At 31.6% G+C, this 18,894-nt stretch overlaps 1 non-coding gene across 1 annotated transcript; it reads right to left on the bottom strand.

The window, feature by feature from the left end:
* Positions 1-13,076: 13,076 nt before the first annotated feature.
* LOC123602760 lies at positions 13,077-13,183 on the bottom strand. The gene has a single exon (XR_006714539.1). It is a non-coding gene; the product is annotated as a U6 spliceosomal RNA (small nuclear RNA).
* Positions 13,184-18,894: the final 5,711 nt, after the last annotated feature.

Below are 18,894 nucleotides of genomic sequence, written 5' to 3'. Positions count from 1 at the left end.
TTGATTTTAGTTTTCCTAGATTTTTGTTTCCAAGTCAGATGATAGTAGTAAACATGCAATGTCTACAGATAATTGGTCATCCCCATTCCAGAAAAAGTTGGGAATCAGGGCTTTAGCAGACTTAATCACTCAAAACTTGAAAAATCAGATAACCATAAAGAAATACAAAAGCTTAATATGCAAGCTGATTTCTTGGCTACACTACGTGTTTATAGAGCAAAAACCAAATATGTGCGTGTTACTCATGAGAAATACATGTATGCTTAAAATTTACCTAATTTAAGATAAGATAGAGCAGACAGAATAAAAGCAAAGAACCACAAAATAAAGTTTTCTCTAAAACTGTCAGATACGTATAATATATTTTGTAGGTAAATTTTAGATTGAAGAGAGAATAGTAATATTTATATTTTGTAAATATATGGGCTATAAAATCAACCAGTGAGATTTAGTAATGGGAAGTCACATATATACAGGGTTTTACTCCAAAGATAGTGTCTACTATTATCTAGCATTGAATTAACACTGTTAATTTTCTTGTTTAAGGATAAGATATATTATTTAAAATACTATGTATTATGTTTATAATTTCTTACTGAATCTACAATTTGTATTTTAGGGCATGATTATAAAGTGTAGAATCATTAGTTATAATATATTTTATTTGGTCTTTTCATATCTGACATTTTGTTAATATTATTATATTAAAACATTTATATAAGATAAAGATTTTTTTCCCTTTATGCTTCCTAATTATTCCATACACACTTCTAGCTTCATCATACAGAATGAATTTGATATTATGATGTATGAAAATTTGTGCTGCTTTTTTTAGCCTAAATAAAAAAGATATAAGGGCATTGATTGGAATTGTAAGTAGAACTTAATTGTTTATTGCTCATCATAAAAATGCTTAGTTGAAATATGTTATTTTCACAATATTATTATATAATTTTTGTCATTTTCAAATGTTTTTAGAGACATTTCTATGTAGCCATACAATCAGTAATTTCCCCTTTTATTGGCTTTCAACTGCAAAATTCAAGAGGAATTGTTTTTCCAGGTAGTAAAGAGAAATAATGCTATTTGTGTATTATATGCTACTGTATTATTTTTGTTTCAGTGTAATATGTGTAAGAAGACATTACTAACATTATTAAAATTATAATGACAGTTGAATAAAACTTATTTTACTCCTGAAAACCAACTCACAAAGACACATAACTCACAAAAGTAATTTCATAGTTTTTGTATTTTTCTTCACATATACTATCTTTAATATGTGCAAGTGTATGTGTATCTATACATGTGTGGTGTGTGTGTGTGTGTGTGTTGTGTGTGTGTGTATGAATTAGCAGATTGTTAGCATAATGTATAATTATGCAAATGAAGATAATCAGACTACATGTGTTTATGTTACTTTTTTGATATAACAACTAAGATCCTGGTATCATGGTAGTGAAACTAATTCATTATAGCCAATGAAATCAAAATACCATTTATTAAAAGGATATTAAAAGAACCAAAGAGATGAATTGGTTATGAATTTAAAAATAATTTTCATTATGAATATGAAATAGAATATTAATTTTAAAATAATTAAATATGTGGTAGCATACACGTAAATATGTAATATCTTTTTTAATTTTTTTAAGTTTATTTATTTTTGAGAGACAGAAAGAGCAAGTGAGGAAGGGTCTGGGAAAGGGAGAGAGAGAATCCCAAGTAGGCTGTGCACCAACAGCATGGAGCCTGACTCAGGATTCTCAATCACCATCTGCGAGGTCATGACCTGAGCTGAAACCAAGAGTCAGACGCTTAACTGACTGAGCCACTCAGGCACCTCATAAATAAAATTTTTTCGCTGTTTTTTTTAAATGTTTATTTATTTATTCTGAAGGAGAGAGAGCATGCACAAGTAGGGTATGGCAGACAGAGAAGGTGAGAGAGAATCCCAAACAGGCTCCATACTCATAGCATAGAGCCCAATGTGGGGCTCAAACCCATGAACCACGGGATCATGACCTCAGCCAAAATCATCAAGAGTTGGACACTTAAGGGGGGCCTGGATGGTGCAGTCGGTTGGGCTTTTGACTCTCAGTTTTGGCTCAGGTCATGATCTCATAATTCGTGATTTTGAACCGCACATCAGGCTCTGGGCTGATATCACAGAGCCTGTTGGGATTCTGTCTCTCCTTCTTTCCATCCCTCCCCCATTTGTGCTCGCTCTCTCTCAAAAATAAATAAACTTAAAAAAATAATAATAAAAAGAATTGGACACTTAATCAACTGAGCCAACCAGGTGCCTCATTTTTTATTGTTTTTTAAATGCCTATAAAAGGTAAATAACAATTTAAGGAAAATAATAAAAATGAAAATAAGGATAATAATAACAATGTAATAGTAACGTGTGTGTTTTTTTAACATATGTGGAAGTAATTCATGTGACAAGAATAGAAAAGAGACTGGGAGAGAAAAAAAAAGTTTACTGTATAAGTTTTTATAATACAGGTGATATAATACAAATACACTTAGATGATAACATTACAAAAACAATATTCAAGACTCTGTTAATATAGTCACTAAAGTATCAAAAAATAAAATAAAAGTTAAACTTAAGAAGGAGATAAAGTAGAATCATTACAATAATACAAAAGAAAGTAGAAAAAGAGAAAAAAGGTGATCACAGATGAGACCTATAGAAAACAAATAGCTGGACAGTAGATTTAAATCTAATGATACATTTATATTCAATATGAATAGACTAAAAAGCTCAAATGAAAGTAGGTGAATATTGATTCAGATTTAAAAAATCAGGGTCAAAGACTATACTTAGAGGAATCATTTCTGTACTTTTTTTACTAGATCACTTTCTCTGAAATTGCAGAGCATCAGCAAAAATACACCCTCTCACAACTCCTTTTCAACATCATAGTGCAAGCTCTGTCTAATGCAATAAGACATGAAAAGGAAATAAAAAGTATACAAATTAGAAAAGAAGAAATAAAACTATCATTATTCACAGGTGACATGATTCTGTGTAGAAAAATCTGAAATAATCAAGACAATAATCTGGAACTAATAAATAATTAAGCAAAGTTGCAGGATAAAAAAGTTAATATACAAAACACAATTGCTTTTTTAAATAGCAGCAATAAACAAATAAAATTTTAAATTGAAAGCACAGTGCCACCTATAAAAACACCTAAAAAACCCTGAAAGACTTAGCTATAAATCTAACAAAGTATGCACAATATCTATATGAAGAAAAGTACAAAACTCTGATACAGGAAATCAAAGAAGAACTAAATAAATGCAGTTTTCCATGTTCATGGATACAAAGACTCAATATTGACAAGATGCCAGTTCTTCTCAACTTGACCTGTAGATTCAGTGAAATACCAGTCAAAATCCAGAAATTATTTTGTATATATCACAAACTAATTATAAAGTTTATATGGAAATGTAAAAGTCCCATAATGGCCAATATAATATTGAAGGAGAAGAATAAGTTTGACAGACGGATACTAACCAACTTCAAGACTTCTACAAAGCTGCAGTAAACAGGAAAGATGGCATCAGTGATAGAATAAGCAAATATGTGAGTGGAACAGAATAGAGAAGTCATAAATAAATGTACATAAATATAGTCAAATGGTCTTTGACAAAGGAGAAAAGGCTATACAATGGAACAACAATATTCTTTTCAACAAATGATGCTTGAACAAGTGGCTATCCACATGCAAAAAGATGAATCTAGACACAGATCTTGCTCTGTTTACACCCATTAACTCAAAACAGATCACAGACCTGAATGTAAAATACAAAATTATAAAACTTTTAGAAGATAGCATAGGAAAAAAGCTATATGACCTTCGGTATGAAAATAACTTTTTAGATACAATACCAAAAGCACAACCCATAAAAGAAAGAATTCATAAATTGGACTTCATAAAAATGAAAACTACCTGCCCTGCAAAAGACAGTGTGAAAAGAAGCCACAGACTAGGAGAAAATATTTAGAAAAAAAAAAATGTGCCAAAAGATTGTTCTTCAAAAAAAAAAAAAAAAAACACCTTTAAAACTCAGTAAGAAAACAAAACAAATCAAAAAACCCAATTAAGACATGGGTCAAAGATCTCAACAGGCAGTTTATCTATTCTATCAATCAATCGATCAATCAATTGATCATTATACACACACATGCGCACACACACATATATATGTATATGTATCTTCCTTGGTATTTCCTCAAAGGATCTGAAATCTTAAACCCACACAAACCCCTGCACATGGATGTGTTCAGAGTCTGTATTTATAATTGTCCCAAATTGGAAAGAACCAAGATGTCCTTCAGTAGGTGAATGAGGAAATAAACTGTGGTACATCCAAACAATGGAATACTATTCAGAGCTAAAAAGAAATAAGCTAAAAGCACTAAAAAGAAATAAGCTATAAATCCATGAAAAGGCATAAATGAACTTAAATGAATATTACTAAGTGAAAAAAGCCAATGTGAAAAGACTAAATATGGGGTGTCTGGGTGGCTCAGTCAGTTGGGCGTCTGACTTTGACTCAGATCATGATCTCGTGGTCTGTGAGTTCAAGCCCCACATCAGGCTCTGTGATGATAGCTTGGAGTCTTGAGCCTCCTTCGGATTCCGTGTCTCCCTCTCTCTCTGTTCTTTCCCTGCTTGTGTTCTCTCCTCTCTCTCTCTCTCTTTTTCAAAAATAAATAAAGATTTTAAAAAGTTTTAAAAAGAAATAAAAGACTAAATACTATATAATACTAACTATATGCAATTCTGGGAAAGGAAAAGCTAAGGAAACAGTATATGATCAGTGGTTGCCAGGGGTTAAGAGGAGAGGAGGGATAAATAGGCAAAGAACAGATATTTTATAAATCAGTGAAAATGCTTTGTATCATACCATAGTAATGTATACATTTCATTATACATTTTATACATTTGCCCAAACCTATATAATTTACAACACCAAGAGAGAATCATAATGTGAAATCTATGGTCTTTGGATGATTATGATGTGTTGATGTAGGTTCACTAACTGTGAGAAATGCACCATGCTGATGTAGATGTTGATAAAAATACAGAGGATAAATATTATGTAGCAAGAAATATATAGGAAATTTTTATACTTTCTCTTTGATTTTTTCTCTGAATTTAAAGCTGCTGTAAAAATAGTCTTAATGTAAGCAAACAAATAAATAAATAACACAAAACAAAACAGACAAGAATAAATCTATGCCGTCTATCAAAAAAAAAAAAACAGCCTTTATTAAGACACAAATTAAAGACACAAATAAGTTTAAAAATAGGATAGGGAAAAGTATAGCTTGACAATACTAATCCAAAGAGACTTGGAATGACTATATTAATATAAAATGGAGTCGTTTCAGAGCATAATTTAGCCATGGGTAAAAAGAAACCTGGTATAATTTCTCAAGAAGACACAACAATTCTAATTTTTATATATATAATATACTTCAGCTTGAAAATATACAAAACTAAAAATAGTAGAACTAAAGGAAGACTTAAATGCATAATTACTTGTGGATATTTCATTAATAATTACCAAAAAACATAAGAATTGAAAACTACAGATCATTATCCCTTACCAATGTAATAAAAAATCAATTACAAAGTTTCAGAAAATTAAGCCCAACAATATTTTAAAAAGAAAATACATAATGATCAAGTAGACTTCAGCCCAGGAATGCAAGTTTATTTGCATTCACAAATTAATATAATTTACCATTTTTAAATTTTAAAAAAGAAATCTGTGATCCATATATATACAGAAAAAGACATTTCACAAAATAAAACGTCCATTTTAGAATAAAAACTCTGACTAATTTAGGACTGCATAAGTACTTCCTCAGTCTAATACAAGGATATTATTTACAAAGAAACACATAATAAAAAATAAACACAAAAACAAAATCCCTACAACTGACATACTTAATGGTGAAAACTGTGTGTTTACCACTAAATCAGGAACAAATAAAGTCTATCTGTTATACTACTGTTCAATATTATACAGGAGGTTCTGGCCATTGCAGTAAGATAAGAAAATTAAATCAAAGACATCTAATGTTTGAAGAAAAATGAATAAAATTCTCTTTATTCACATAAATTTCTGTTTATCATCTATGTAGAAAACATGAAACTACAAAAGTATTAATTTCAGCAAATTGTCAGCAAAATAAAAAGTCAGTAAAATTATTAGATTTATTTCTATGTGATATCAATAAAATTTTTAAGATTAGAACACACTATCATTTTCAATAATGTTAAAAATATGAAACACTTAGGGAAATATTTTAGAGAAAATGAGTAAGGCCTGTACAAGAACAACTATAAGCATTGTGGCAACAAATTAAAGAAAATCTAAATAAAAGGGATGATATATCACATTCATATATAAAACCACACAATATTGTTAAGATGTTAATTAATACCAATGTAGAGAGTCAATGAAATACCAATCAAGATGCTAATTACCCCCATCTTTTGTGGAAATTGACAAGGTGATTTTAAAATTCATATGGAAATACATGGACCTAAAATAGCCAGAATAGTTTTGAAAGACAAAACCAAAGTTGCATATTACACTGCCTAAGATCATGAAATATTGGTATAAAGGTAGGTTTATAGGTCAATTTAAAAATTAGAGAAAATCTTGAAATAGTCCCACAAATGTAATTGAATTTGACAACGGTGTTTTTGAATTTTGATAATTCAATGAAGAATGATATATTTTTTAGCAGATGGTTCAGCAGAACCATTGTGTAGACACATTAAAAAAAATCATTGATCCTTACCTTATTTGATAAAAAATTAACATGAAATGGATCATAGCTTAAAATATAATGGTTAAAATTATAATATTTTAAAAAGAAAATTTAGGAGAAATTCTTAGTGACTTAATTTGTAAAGGACTTCAGAAACTGTAAAACAAACAAAAAAATCAGTAAGTCACTCTTGAACAAAATTAAAAATCTATCTTTTTAAAAGGTACTTAAAAATAATGAAAAGAGCATTCATAGTCTAGGAAAATATATTTATAAAACATATATCAAATAGAGGGCTTTTAACTAAAATAGTGTTTTTCAAAACAATTTCTTGGGGTGATCAACATTTTTTCTTATGATTGTGCTTTCCCAAATGATATTCATTAATAACATGTAGCTAGTAAGCACTTGAAATGTTGGTAGCACAATTTGGAAACTAAATTTTAAATTGTATTTAATTTCAATTAATTTAAATTTAAATAGCTCCTACATAGATAGTGATTACTGTATAGAACAACACAGATCTAGAATTTTTAAAGAATAGTTATACCTCAGTAAGAAGATAAACAATCTTATTTTAAACATGGACAAGATACTTGAACAGACACTACACCAAAGATGGCAAATAAACACATGAAAGGATGTTAAATATCATTAGTTGCTAAGGAAATGAAACAAAACCACAATGAAAAACATTATAGACCCACCAGAATCGCTAAAATTATAAAGCCTGATAATGCCAAGTGTTGATAAGGATGTAGAGTAATTCAATCTCTCATACACTCTGATGAAAATTTAAAAATATTTTGGAAACATTTTGAAAGTTTCTTTCAAAATTGAACACACTTCTGCCATATGTTCCAGCCATTATTTTTTATGGTATTTATCCATAAGAAATAAAGGCTTAAGTCTGCACAAAGACTGTATATATCTGTTCATATATATCTGTTCATATCAGCCTTATTTATAATAGCCAAAAGTTATATCAACAGGTGATTTAATGAATGAATAAACTGTGATATACACATGCAATAAATAATACTTAGTTGTTAAAAGTGAAATATATTTGCTTTGTTAATTTCATACCACATGCACATATATCAAAATAATTATGTTGAGGGAAAGAACTTAGTCCACAAAGAACATATACTGCATAATTCTCTTTATATATTTCCCAAAAATGCAATCTAACCTATTTTGACATAAAGCAGAGCAATGGTTGCCTAGGTATGAAGGAGAATTGGGACAGAATGATGGATTACAAATGTACATGACAGGAACTGAGGGGATAATGAGTATATTCTATATTTTAATTTTAGTGCTGGTTTCACATAGATATAGATATATGTGTACATATACTTATATGTCAAAATTCTTCAAGTTGTACATTTTACCTATATGCACATAAATAATACACTAGTAAAGCTGCAAAAATGCCTCATACTCTAGTAGGAAAGAAAAATAAATAAAAACAATCCAACAAAGAAATTATTATCAATCATGAAGTTTGAATTCAAGATTCTCTACTAATCCTGCTAATCATACCCCTTTGTCTTCCCATATTCAGTTAACGGAACCATAATTTTTTCTAAATCATACAGTTTATCTCCTGGAAATCTTCCTTGATCCCTCCTTTTCTTCCTTCATCCCGTCGGAGAATCACCTTAGCTCTGATTCCCATGGTATTCAGATGACCATGTCTCACCCACTCCCATACTAATACCTAAGTACATACCATTATTGTTTCTGGTCAGGAACTAAAATCGCCTTAACAGCTATTACATTGCTTGTTTTATTTTTACTCTTGACCACCTACAATTAATTTTTCATACGGCCGAGTAATCTTTAAAAAAAATTAGATCATTTTACATATCCCCAGTTTAACTCTCCCCCAAATCTTTTCTTTAAACTAAAAATGGGTATCTTTAACATGGGCAATAATGTCCTACATGGTTGGTCTCTACCCACATCTCCCATATCACCTTAAATACTTATTCCTTGGCCTTTTATACTCTATTTACAATGAATTTCCTTCAGACCTTCAAATGCATCAAAGTAATGCCTGAATTAAGACTACTGCTTCAGCTATTCCCTCTGTCTAGAATTCTTTCATCTCATATTTCTCATGGACTACCCCTTCTATTAAGACTCACTCATGTGGCCTTCTCAACAAGTCCCCTCATCATCCAACCACCAGTACTCTCTATCACTTTTACTTCTGTACTTTCTTCATAGTACTTACTACTCTTCAATTTTCTTTTTCTTTTTTAAAATACTTTATTGCCCACTATAGTATAGGCTTTATTAGAGCAGGAACTTTGAGTGCTCCTTTGATCCAAGAGTAGACAAATTGTACAACAGAGAAAACATTAGTCTAGAAACAAATACATCTAAAGGATCATTTAATACATGACATTTAAGACAGTTCAGTACAGCAAGGAAAATATTGATCTTCATAAATGATGGTGCTTAAATACTTAGATATTCACATAGATTGAAAAAAAGAGGTACATTTCTTTTATTTTTGTATGCCAATTCTAGAAAAATGTAGAATTATTAAGAGGATTAAACAATTTTTTAATACGTAAATATCTTTGTAATTTAGAATTGACTAGAATTTCTTATATAGGATGCAAAAAACACTACATCTAATCATATATGTTTGTCTTTTCAAGAAATAATTAACTTCTATTTATCAATGGACACCATTAAGACTGAAGAAAGTCAAGATGCAGAGTGAGAGAACCTATTTGAAATACATTAATTTATATTACAAAGCATTTTATCTAGAAACTATAAATAGCTAATAGAAAAAAGTCATATAAATCAATATATAATAGGCAGATAATTTAATAGATAAGTAGGCTAAAACTTGAACAGGCATTTCACAGAAGAAGATACCTAAATTGCCACTAAACATAGGGAGAGGTCCTCATATTTATTAGTCTACAAAGGCTTTCAAATGAAAACCATAATACAATATCATTCTGTATGCCAGAGAATGGTTAAATAGAAAAACAAAAACAAAACTGAATATAATAAGTTTTACAAGGATGTAAAACCAATCCCACAGTTGTAACTCCTGGATGATATAAAAACTCTATCAATTTTTTTTTAAAAAACTAACCAGAAGTTTTCTACTACAATTGAACAAATGTACAACTTTGATCCATCGATTCTGTGTCTCAGATTTGATATATACTCAAAACCTATGTGCATATATGTTCACAAAAAGATATGAATATGAATATACATAGTAGCACAATTTAAAATAACCAAGATTATAAACAGTGAGATCACCATTAGCTGCTAAACAAATACATTTTGATATACTAACAAAACAGAATACAACACAAAAGTAAAACAAATCAACTACACCCAAACATACACACACACAAATAGATAAATTTCACAAACAAAATACTATGACAAAGAAGCCAGCCTTGAAAGGACACATACTCTATATTTTTTTTTATAAAGTTTAAAGACATTTGAATTATTCCATAGTATTAAAAATTAGGAGATTGGGTTAGTTGGGTAGTCGAATTAGTTTTGATAGTATTATGAGAGACATCTGAGGAGCTAGTATTGGTTACATGTTTTGAATTTGGCACATTTACTCTATGAACAGAAATTTGGTTCATTTTATAAAATGTCATCCATGATATACCATGCATAAATAGTCGCTATATTATTAATGGTAATTTCATGATACATTTAGGATTTTTCCTCTGAGTTGTACACCACAACAAACATTTGAAATATTTTTCCTGTGAAGATACTAGCTATGTTATAAAGTTCAAGTTTAATTTAAAACATCAGAATTATAAAAAACATAACATTATTATATTATCCACACACATTTCTCTTTCACAAATCATTTGCCCCTTAATTTTTTGTTTGTTTCAAATTTTTGTTTACTTCCTAGATAACATATAGTGCAATATTGCTTTCAGGAGTAGAATTTAGTGATTCATCACTCACATATAATACCCAATGCTCATCACAAGTGCCCTCCTTAATACCTATCACCCATTTAGCCCATTCCCCACCCACCTCTTCTCCATCAATCCTCAATTCTCTTATAGTTTTCACTATTTTTCTGTTTTTTCCCCTTTCCCTAAGTTTATCCATTTTTTTTTCTTAAATTACACATATGAGTGAAATTATATAGTATTTGTCTTTCTCTGACTGACTTATTTTGCTTAGCAAAATACATTCTGGTTCCATCTATGTCCTTGCAAATGGCAAGGTATCATTGTTTTTGAGGGCTGAATAATATTCCGTTATGTATATATACCACTTCATTAAGGAAACATAAATCAAAGCCACAATGAGATACCACCTCATACCTGTAAGAATGGCTCAAATTAATAACCATAAATGTTGGTGATGATGTGGAGAAAGGGGAATCCTCGTACACTGTTGGTGGGAATGCAAACTGGTGCACCCACTCTGGAAAAAAGTATGCAGGTTCCTCAAAATGTTAAAAATAGAAGTACTCTCCAACCCAACAATTGTACTATTCGGGGTTTACCCAAATGACACAAAAATACTGGCGCATTAATTTAAATATATATCCATCTTAAAAAATACATTTTTATTATTTGCATCTGTTTTACTGTTTGCCTTTCTATTAATTCCCATATTTTACAGGTTCTTTAATTTTTCCATTTTAAATTTATATTTTGACCTAAAAACCTTTTTAAAAAAATAATCCATACATATAAATATTGACAACCATAACATTAAATATCTTGCATTTTTTTAAAACAGAATAATGACTGATAGAAGACTGTGTATAATCAGAATTGTAAGTCACTTGATAAACTTGATAAATTAAAGTAGAATTTATGTATTTAGTTTGAATTAAATTATTTACAAGGTAAACAACTAATAGAATAAATGTTATAATAGCAATAATGAATCATCTGTTCTTTTTCCTCCATTTAATTAAATATGAATTTTTTATAATAAAATAAAAATTAAGGAAACCTAGGGAAGTCTTACTCCTTTTCATTTAGTTACAAATTATAGCTATATAGTAATCTCAGGTTAACCTGAAAATGACTACCTGGAGACAATAATTATACAACCATCATTTGGTGTTATAGTTCCACCTCACTGATCATTTAGATTTACTCATAATATATCAGGAAAGAATCATGGAAATCATAGCCATACAAGCTATGTGGAAAGAAAACATCTGTATTATCTTATTAAAGACTTTTTTTAGATTAAAGACATATTGCGGCGCTTGGGTGGCTCAGTCAGTTAAGCATCCAACTTCGGCTCAGATCATGATCTCCCATTCATGGGTTGGAGCCCTGCATTGGGCTCTATGCTGACAGCTCAGAGCCTGCAGCCTGCTTTGGATTCTATGTGTCTCTCTCTCTGCTCCTCCCCTGCTCGCACTCTGTCCCTCTGTCTCTCTTAAAAATGAATAAACATTAAAAATTAAAAAAAAAAATAAAGACATACTTTGTCCATACCATACCATGGCATTTATTGGTGTCATTTTCATGGTAGACATTGTTATGGCTTATAGTACAGAACTAGGATTTTACCAGTCTTTTGCTTTCAATGAGAAACATGCTTTTTATGTATGTTAAGATAAGCTGGCTGTAATAATTAGCTCTAATTACAGGTCAACTTAGGCAAATTCCATCACCAGTAATTTAGATAGAGAAGATAGGAAGAAATCATTATAGTTTATTAGCACCAAGATCATTCATTTACAGAGTACACTAAATGAATAGGAACTTGTACTCAGAAGAAATTGTGTCATTTTATCATTTTAATTAGTTTTTTCTTGAATGCTTTGTGCCAGATGAAAAACAAACCTTTACTTCAAACTCCATTGCAAAATTCTAGAGGTTCTTATTCTCAATATTGTTTTTAGATGTAAAAGGTACATTGTAACTTTTTCCATGTTTTTGTCATTATAACTGGTAGTTATATTTTAACTTTTTTTTCCAGTGTTTACTCTTTGCACCCTAATGTCAATATTGACATTAACTTTGGATTTCTCTTTTTCTTGTAAAGAATATATGTGTTATCGATTAATTATAGGCTATGTTTCATAATATTGTCAAAGTATGCAACCTTGCTGCATGGCTGCTCCAGGTACAGGCACAATTTAAACCCTGGAGCAGTTCCAGAAAGTGAAATGTAGGAAAAGTGTGCTGCTGATTTGGTTCTGCAAAGATTGCCCTTGTTTGGTCTGTTTATGTCTAGAAAGTTTCTATTATCAAGGCAAGTAAAAAAATATATGGCATGCTTCACGAATTTGCATGTCAGCCCTGTGAAGGGGCCATGCCAATCTTTTCTGTATTGTTCCAATGTTAGTGTATGTGCTGCCGAAGTGAGCACTATTGAGGCAGTTTTTGTGGAGAAGATACAAATAATAGCATGATTTTCTTTATTGCTTACTCATGGATCACAAAGACTTCTTATCTAATTTGAGCTCCCTATATAACGTAAAGCAAACAACAACTTTACCCTGACGAGGTGACTAAAACTAAGCATATTAGAGTGTCATATATTTATGCAAATAATCATTCATCAGCTATATGGTGCAAAAATGTCAATATATGCTAGGATTTATACAATTTTTATAATTAGATACATTGATGACAGAGTAGATGATGAAAATGTGTATTCTGAAAGATTTAGGCTAAATATAAGACAGCATGTACAACAAACATAAAATGTACTGAAAATCACATTTTTTAATTCAGAATTTTTGCCTATTATGTATATATTAATAAATATATAAAATAATAAAAACACCCATAATTTGTTTCCCAAAAATCTACTAACAAATTTTTCCAGTAAAATGACAGATAGTAAGTATGTTTGGCTTTGTTAGCCTCATGGATTTTCATCGTTGGAGTGAGAAGGATCCATAATCAATATGTAAACAGATGGTTGTGTTTCAGTAAAACCTTATTTACAAGGTAATATGTCATAGTCAGAACTGACTCTTCAGTTGTATAATTTGTTGACTTCTTTCTTTGGAACTCCGAAGTATAGTTAAATGGTCCAATCAAATTTACATTAAAGGGCTACCTGGGTTGCTCAGTTGGTTAAGTGTCTGACTCGGTTTCTGCTCAGTTCATGATCACGGTTAATGGGTTTGAACCCCATGTGGGACTCTGTTCTGGCAGCCTGGAGCCTGCTTGGAACTCTATCTCTTCTCCTCTCTCTCTTTCCCTCCACCACTCATATGCTCTCTCTCTCAAAAATAAATAAAAAAAAAAAAGTATATTAAAAGTTTCAATATATCTATAATATTATTTTATGATAAAGAGCTGCACTTCCTATCCATGACAATCCCACTTCCAAATTCAAAATCTATGCCACTATTAATATTTGTTTAGAACTCTATTGCTTAGTTTTTAGTTGGGGAATATAACATAAATAGTAAAATTGTATGAGACTGTGTTTCATTTTTCACACATTATAAAATGTAATCTAAATGCAACTGATTCCACACATATTTTGTAAAATTAATCTGAATTCATTATGAATTACACCTTCTAAGTTTTAAAGACTGGCTAAAACCTAGCTTAGAAACAGAATCTCTGGATTTAAAATTCAGATTTTTCCTTCTTACTCCATTCTTATAAGTTAAATTGGGTTAGTAATACCTATTTCACTTACCTTGTAGAATTTTCTTAATAATAAAATTTGATAATATGTTTAGAGATAGTTTTTAAATTGTAAAAAGTGTTACCATATGGGATATTATTATTGTTTCAGCAACAACATATTATTTGGTTGCATTGCTAGCATATTAGTGTTACGAACTATTTTATAAGATAAACAATATTTAACATAATGCAAGCTATTTCTTCAAGTCATGTTTATGGTTATCAGCTATTGTAAAAGAGGATGTTAGAGCTATTAATTGGGAGTTTTTCTGCTACTAGATAATGTTACCATCTTCTAAAGTTAAGAGCCAAATTGTGGAGACAGCCCAAGTGCCCATCCACTAATGAATAGATAAAGACAATGTGAATTCATCTCTTGATTTGGTAAAGAGTGAGTTTTACATTAAGATTTTGATTTTGTCAAAAAAAAAAGATTTTGATTTTGTCAAAATCCCCATATTTCTACCATAAGTTAATTTAATGCAGCATTTTATATATTAGATATTTTTATCTTCTTGTTATGGTGCAGTTTTTCAATACATTTTTTTTACCTTCCCAAGTTTTTTTTCCTGAGATAGTCTATCCATAAATGTTAACATTTGTTTTCTGCTTTTTGTTTGCTTGCATTTTTTGTGCATATCCTGATCTATTCTGTTATTTTCAACTGTGGTATTTAATATTAACTCATCAATTATGTTTAGTTTGTCTGCATTTACTTTGCTTACACAATTTGTGAATTTTGTCATTTGATTTGTGGATTTTATTCACTTGTAATAAATTTATTTATAAATAAGTTCAGCTTTATTCTTCTAATCTTTACTTTTTTCATTTTTTTGTAGTTTCCTTTTTAATTTATTTGACATTTATTAATCAATTTCAGTTTATTGTTTCTATTGCTTAGAATATTTTATCCAATTATATTTTCTCTAACATTAGAGAATATGTACCAATTTTATTTGATCATAAATTTCTTTAATAATTATTAAATAATTGCAATTGAAAAAATGAAAGTCATGTACATAAGGCAAATATAAAATTTAGGTAATAAGTACAATCTGACCTACAATATATAATAAACTTTAGGTATCTTTTTTTTTTTTTTTTTTTTTTTATTTTTTTTATACTATATGAAATTTATTGTCCAAATTGGTTTCCATAAAACACCCAGTGCTCATCCCAAAAGGTGCCCTCCTCAATACCCATCACCCACCCTCTCCTCCCTCCCACCCCCCATCAACCCTCAGTTTGTTCTCAGTTTTTAACAGTCTCTTATGCTTTGGCTCTCTCCCACTCTAACCTCTTTTTTTTTTCTTTTTTCCTCCCCCTCCCCCATGGGTTCCTGTTACGTTTCTCAGGATCCACAAAGAGTGAAACCATATGGTATCTGTCTTTCTCTGTATGGCTTATTTCACTTAGCATCACACTCTCCAGTTCCATCCACGTTGCTACAAAAGGCCATATTTCATTTTTTCTCATTGCCACGTAGTATTCCATTGTGTATATAAACCACAATTTCTTTATCCATTCATCAGTTGATGGACATTTAGGCTCTTTCCATAATTTGGCTATTGTTGAGAGTGCTGCTATGAACATTGGGGTACAAGTGCCCCTATGCATCAGTGCTCCTGTATCCCTTGGATAAATTCCTAGCAGTGCTATTGCTGGGTCATAGGGTAGGTCTATTTTTAATTTTCTGAGGAACCTCCACACTGCTTTCCAGAGCGGCTGCTCCAATTTGCATTCCCACCAACAGTGCAAGAGGGTTCCCGTTTCTCCACATCCTCTCCAGCATCTATAGTCTCCTGATTTGTTCATTTTGGCCACTCTGACTGGCGTGAGGTGATACCTGAGTGTGGTTTTGATTTGTATTTCCCTGATAAGGAGCGACGCTGAACATCTTTTCATGTGCCTGTTGGCCATCCGGATGTCTTCTTTAGAGAAGTGTCTATTCATGTTTTCTGCCCATTTCTTCACTGGGTTATTTGTTTTTCGGGTGTGGAGTTTGGTGAGCTCTTTATAGATTCTGGATACTAGCCCTTTGTCCGATATGTCATTTGCAAATATCTTTTCCCATTCCGTTGCTTGCCTTTTAGTTTTGTTGGTTGTTTCCTTTGCTGTGCAGAAGCTTTTATCTTCATAAGGTCCCAGTTATTCACTTTTGCTTTTAATTCCCTTGCCTTTGGGGATGTGTCGAGTAAGAGATTGCTACGGCTGAGGTCAGAGAGGTCTTTTCCTGCTTTCTCCTCTAAGGTTTTGATGGTTTCCTGTCTCACATTCAGGTCCTTTATCCATTTGGAGTTTATTTTTGTGAATGGTGTGAGAAAGTGGTCTAGTTTCAACCGTCTGCATGTTGCTGTCCAGTTCTCCCAGCACCATTTGTTAAAGAGGCTGTCTTTTTTCCATTGGATGTTCTTTCCTGCTTTGTCAAAGATGAGTTGGCCATACGTTTGTGGGTCTAGTTCTGGGGTTTCTATTCTATTCCATTGGTCTATGTGTCTGTTTTTGTGCCAATACCATGCTGTCTTGATAATGACAGCTTTGTAGTAGAGGCTAAAGTCTGGGATTGTGATGCCTCCTGCTTTGGTCTTCTTCTTCAAAATTCCTTTGGCTATTCGGGGCCTTTTGTGGTTCCATATGAATTTTAGGATTGTTTGTTCTAGTTTCGAGAAGAATGCTGGTGCAATTTTGATTGGGATTGCATTGAATGTGTAGATAGCTTTGGGTAGTATTGACATTTTGACAATATTTATTTTTCCAATCCATGAGCAGGGAATGTCTTTCCATTTCTTTAAATCTTCTTCAATTTCCTTCGTAAGCTTTCTATAGTTTTCAGCATACAGATCCTTTACATCTTTGGTTAGATTTATTCCTAGGTATTTTATGCTTCTTGGTGCAATTGTGAATGGGATCAGTTTCTTTATTTGTCTTTCTGTTGCTTCATTGTTAGTGTATAAGAATGCAACTGATTTCTGTACATTGATTTTGTATTCTGCGACTTTGCTGAATTCATGTATCAATTCTAGCAGACTTTTGGTGGAGTCTATCGGATTTTCCATGTATAATATCATGTCATCTGCAAAAAGCGAAAGCTTGACTTCATCTTTGCCAATTTTGATGCCTTTGATTTCCTTTTGTTGTCTGATTGCTGATGCTAGAACTTCCAGCACTATGTTAAACAACAGCGGTGAGAGTGGGCATCCCTGTCGTGTTCCTGATCTCAGGGAAAAAGCTCTCAGTTTTTCCCCGTTGAGGATGATGTTAGCTGTGGGCTTTTCATAAATGGCTTTTATGATCTTTAAGTATGTTCCTTCTATCCCGACTTTCTCAAGGGTTTTTATTAAGAAAGGGTGCTGGATTTTGTCAAAGGCCTTTTCTGCATCGATTGACAGGATCATATGGTTCTTCTCTCTTTTTTTGTTAATGTGATGTATCATGTTGATTGATTTGCGAATGTTGAACCAGCCCTGCATCCCAGGAATGAATCCCACTTGATCATGGTGAATAATTCTTTTTATATGCCGTTGAATTCGATTTGCTAGTATCTTATTGAGAATTTTTGCATCCGTATTCATCAGGGATATTGGCCGGTAGTTCTCTTTTTTTACTGGGTCTCTGTCTGGTTTAGGAATCAAAGTAATACTGGCTTCATAGAATGAGTCTGGAAGTTTTCCTTCCCTTTCTATTTCTTGGAATAGCTTGAGAAGGATAGGTATTATCTCTGCTTTAAACGTCTGGTAGAACTCCCCTGGGAAGCCATCTGGTCCTGGACTCTTATTTGTTGGGAGATTTTTGATAACTGATTCAATTTCTTCGCTGGTTATGGGTCTGTTCAAGCTTTCTATTTCCTCCTGATTGAGTTTTGGAAGAGTGTGGGTGTTCAGGAATTTGTCCATTTCTTCCAGGTTGTCCAATTTGTTGGCATATAATTTTTCATAGTATTCCCTGATAATTGTTTGTATCTCTGAGGGATTGGTTGTAATCATTCCGTTTTCATTCATGATTTTATCTATTTGGGTCATCTCCCTTTTCTTTTTGAGAAGCCTGGCTAGAGGTTTGTCAATTTTGTTTATTTTTTCAAAAAACCAACTCTTGGTTTCGTTGATCTGCTCTACAGTTTTTTTAGACTCTATATTGTTTATTTCTGCTCTGATCTTTATTATTTCTCTTCTTCTGCTGGGTTTGGGGTGTCTTTGCTGTTCTGCTTCTATTTCCTTTAGGTGTGCTGTTAGATTTTGTATTTGGGATTTTTCTTGTTTCTTGAGATAGGCCTGGATTGCAATGTATTTTCCTCTCAGGACTGCTTTCGCTGCGTCCCAAAGCGTTTGGATTGTTGTATTTTCATTTTCGTTTGTTTCCATATATTTTTTAATTTCTTCTCTAATTGCCTGGTTGACCCACTCATTCGTTAGTAGGGTGTTCTTTAACCTC

Source organism: Leopardus geoffroyi, chromosome D1, assembly GCF_018350155.1.
Source record: "Leopardus geoffroyi isolate Oge1 chromosome D1, O.geoffroyi_Oge1_pat1.0, whole genome shotgun sequence".
Classification (NCBI taxonomy): domain Eukaryota; kingdom Metazoa; phylum Chordata; class Mammalia; order Carnivora; family Felidae; genus Leopardus; species Leopardus geoffroyi.
This window is presented reverse-complemented; position numbering and strand designations above follow the sequence as displayed.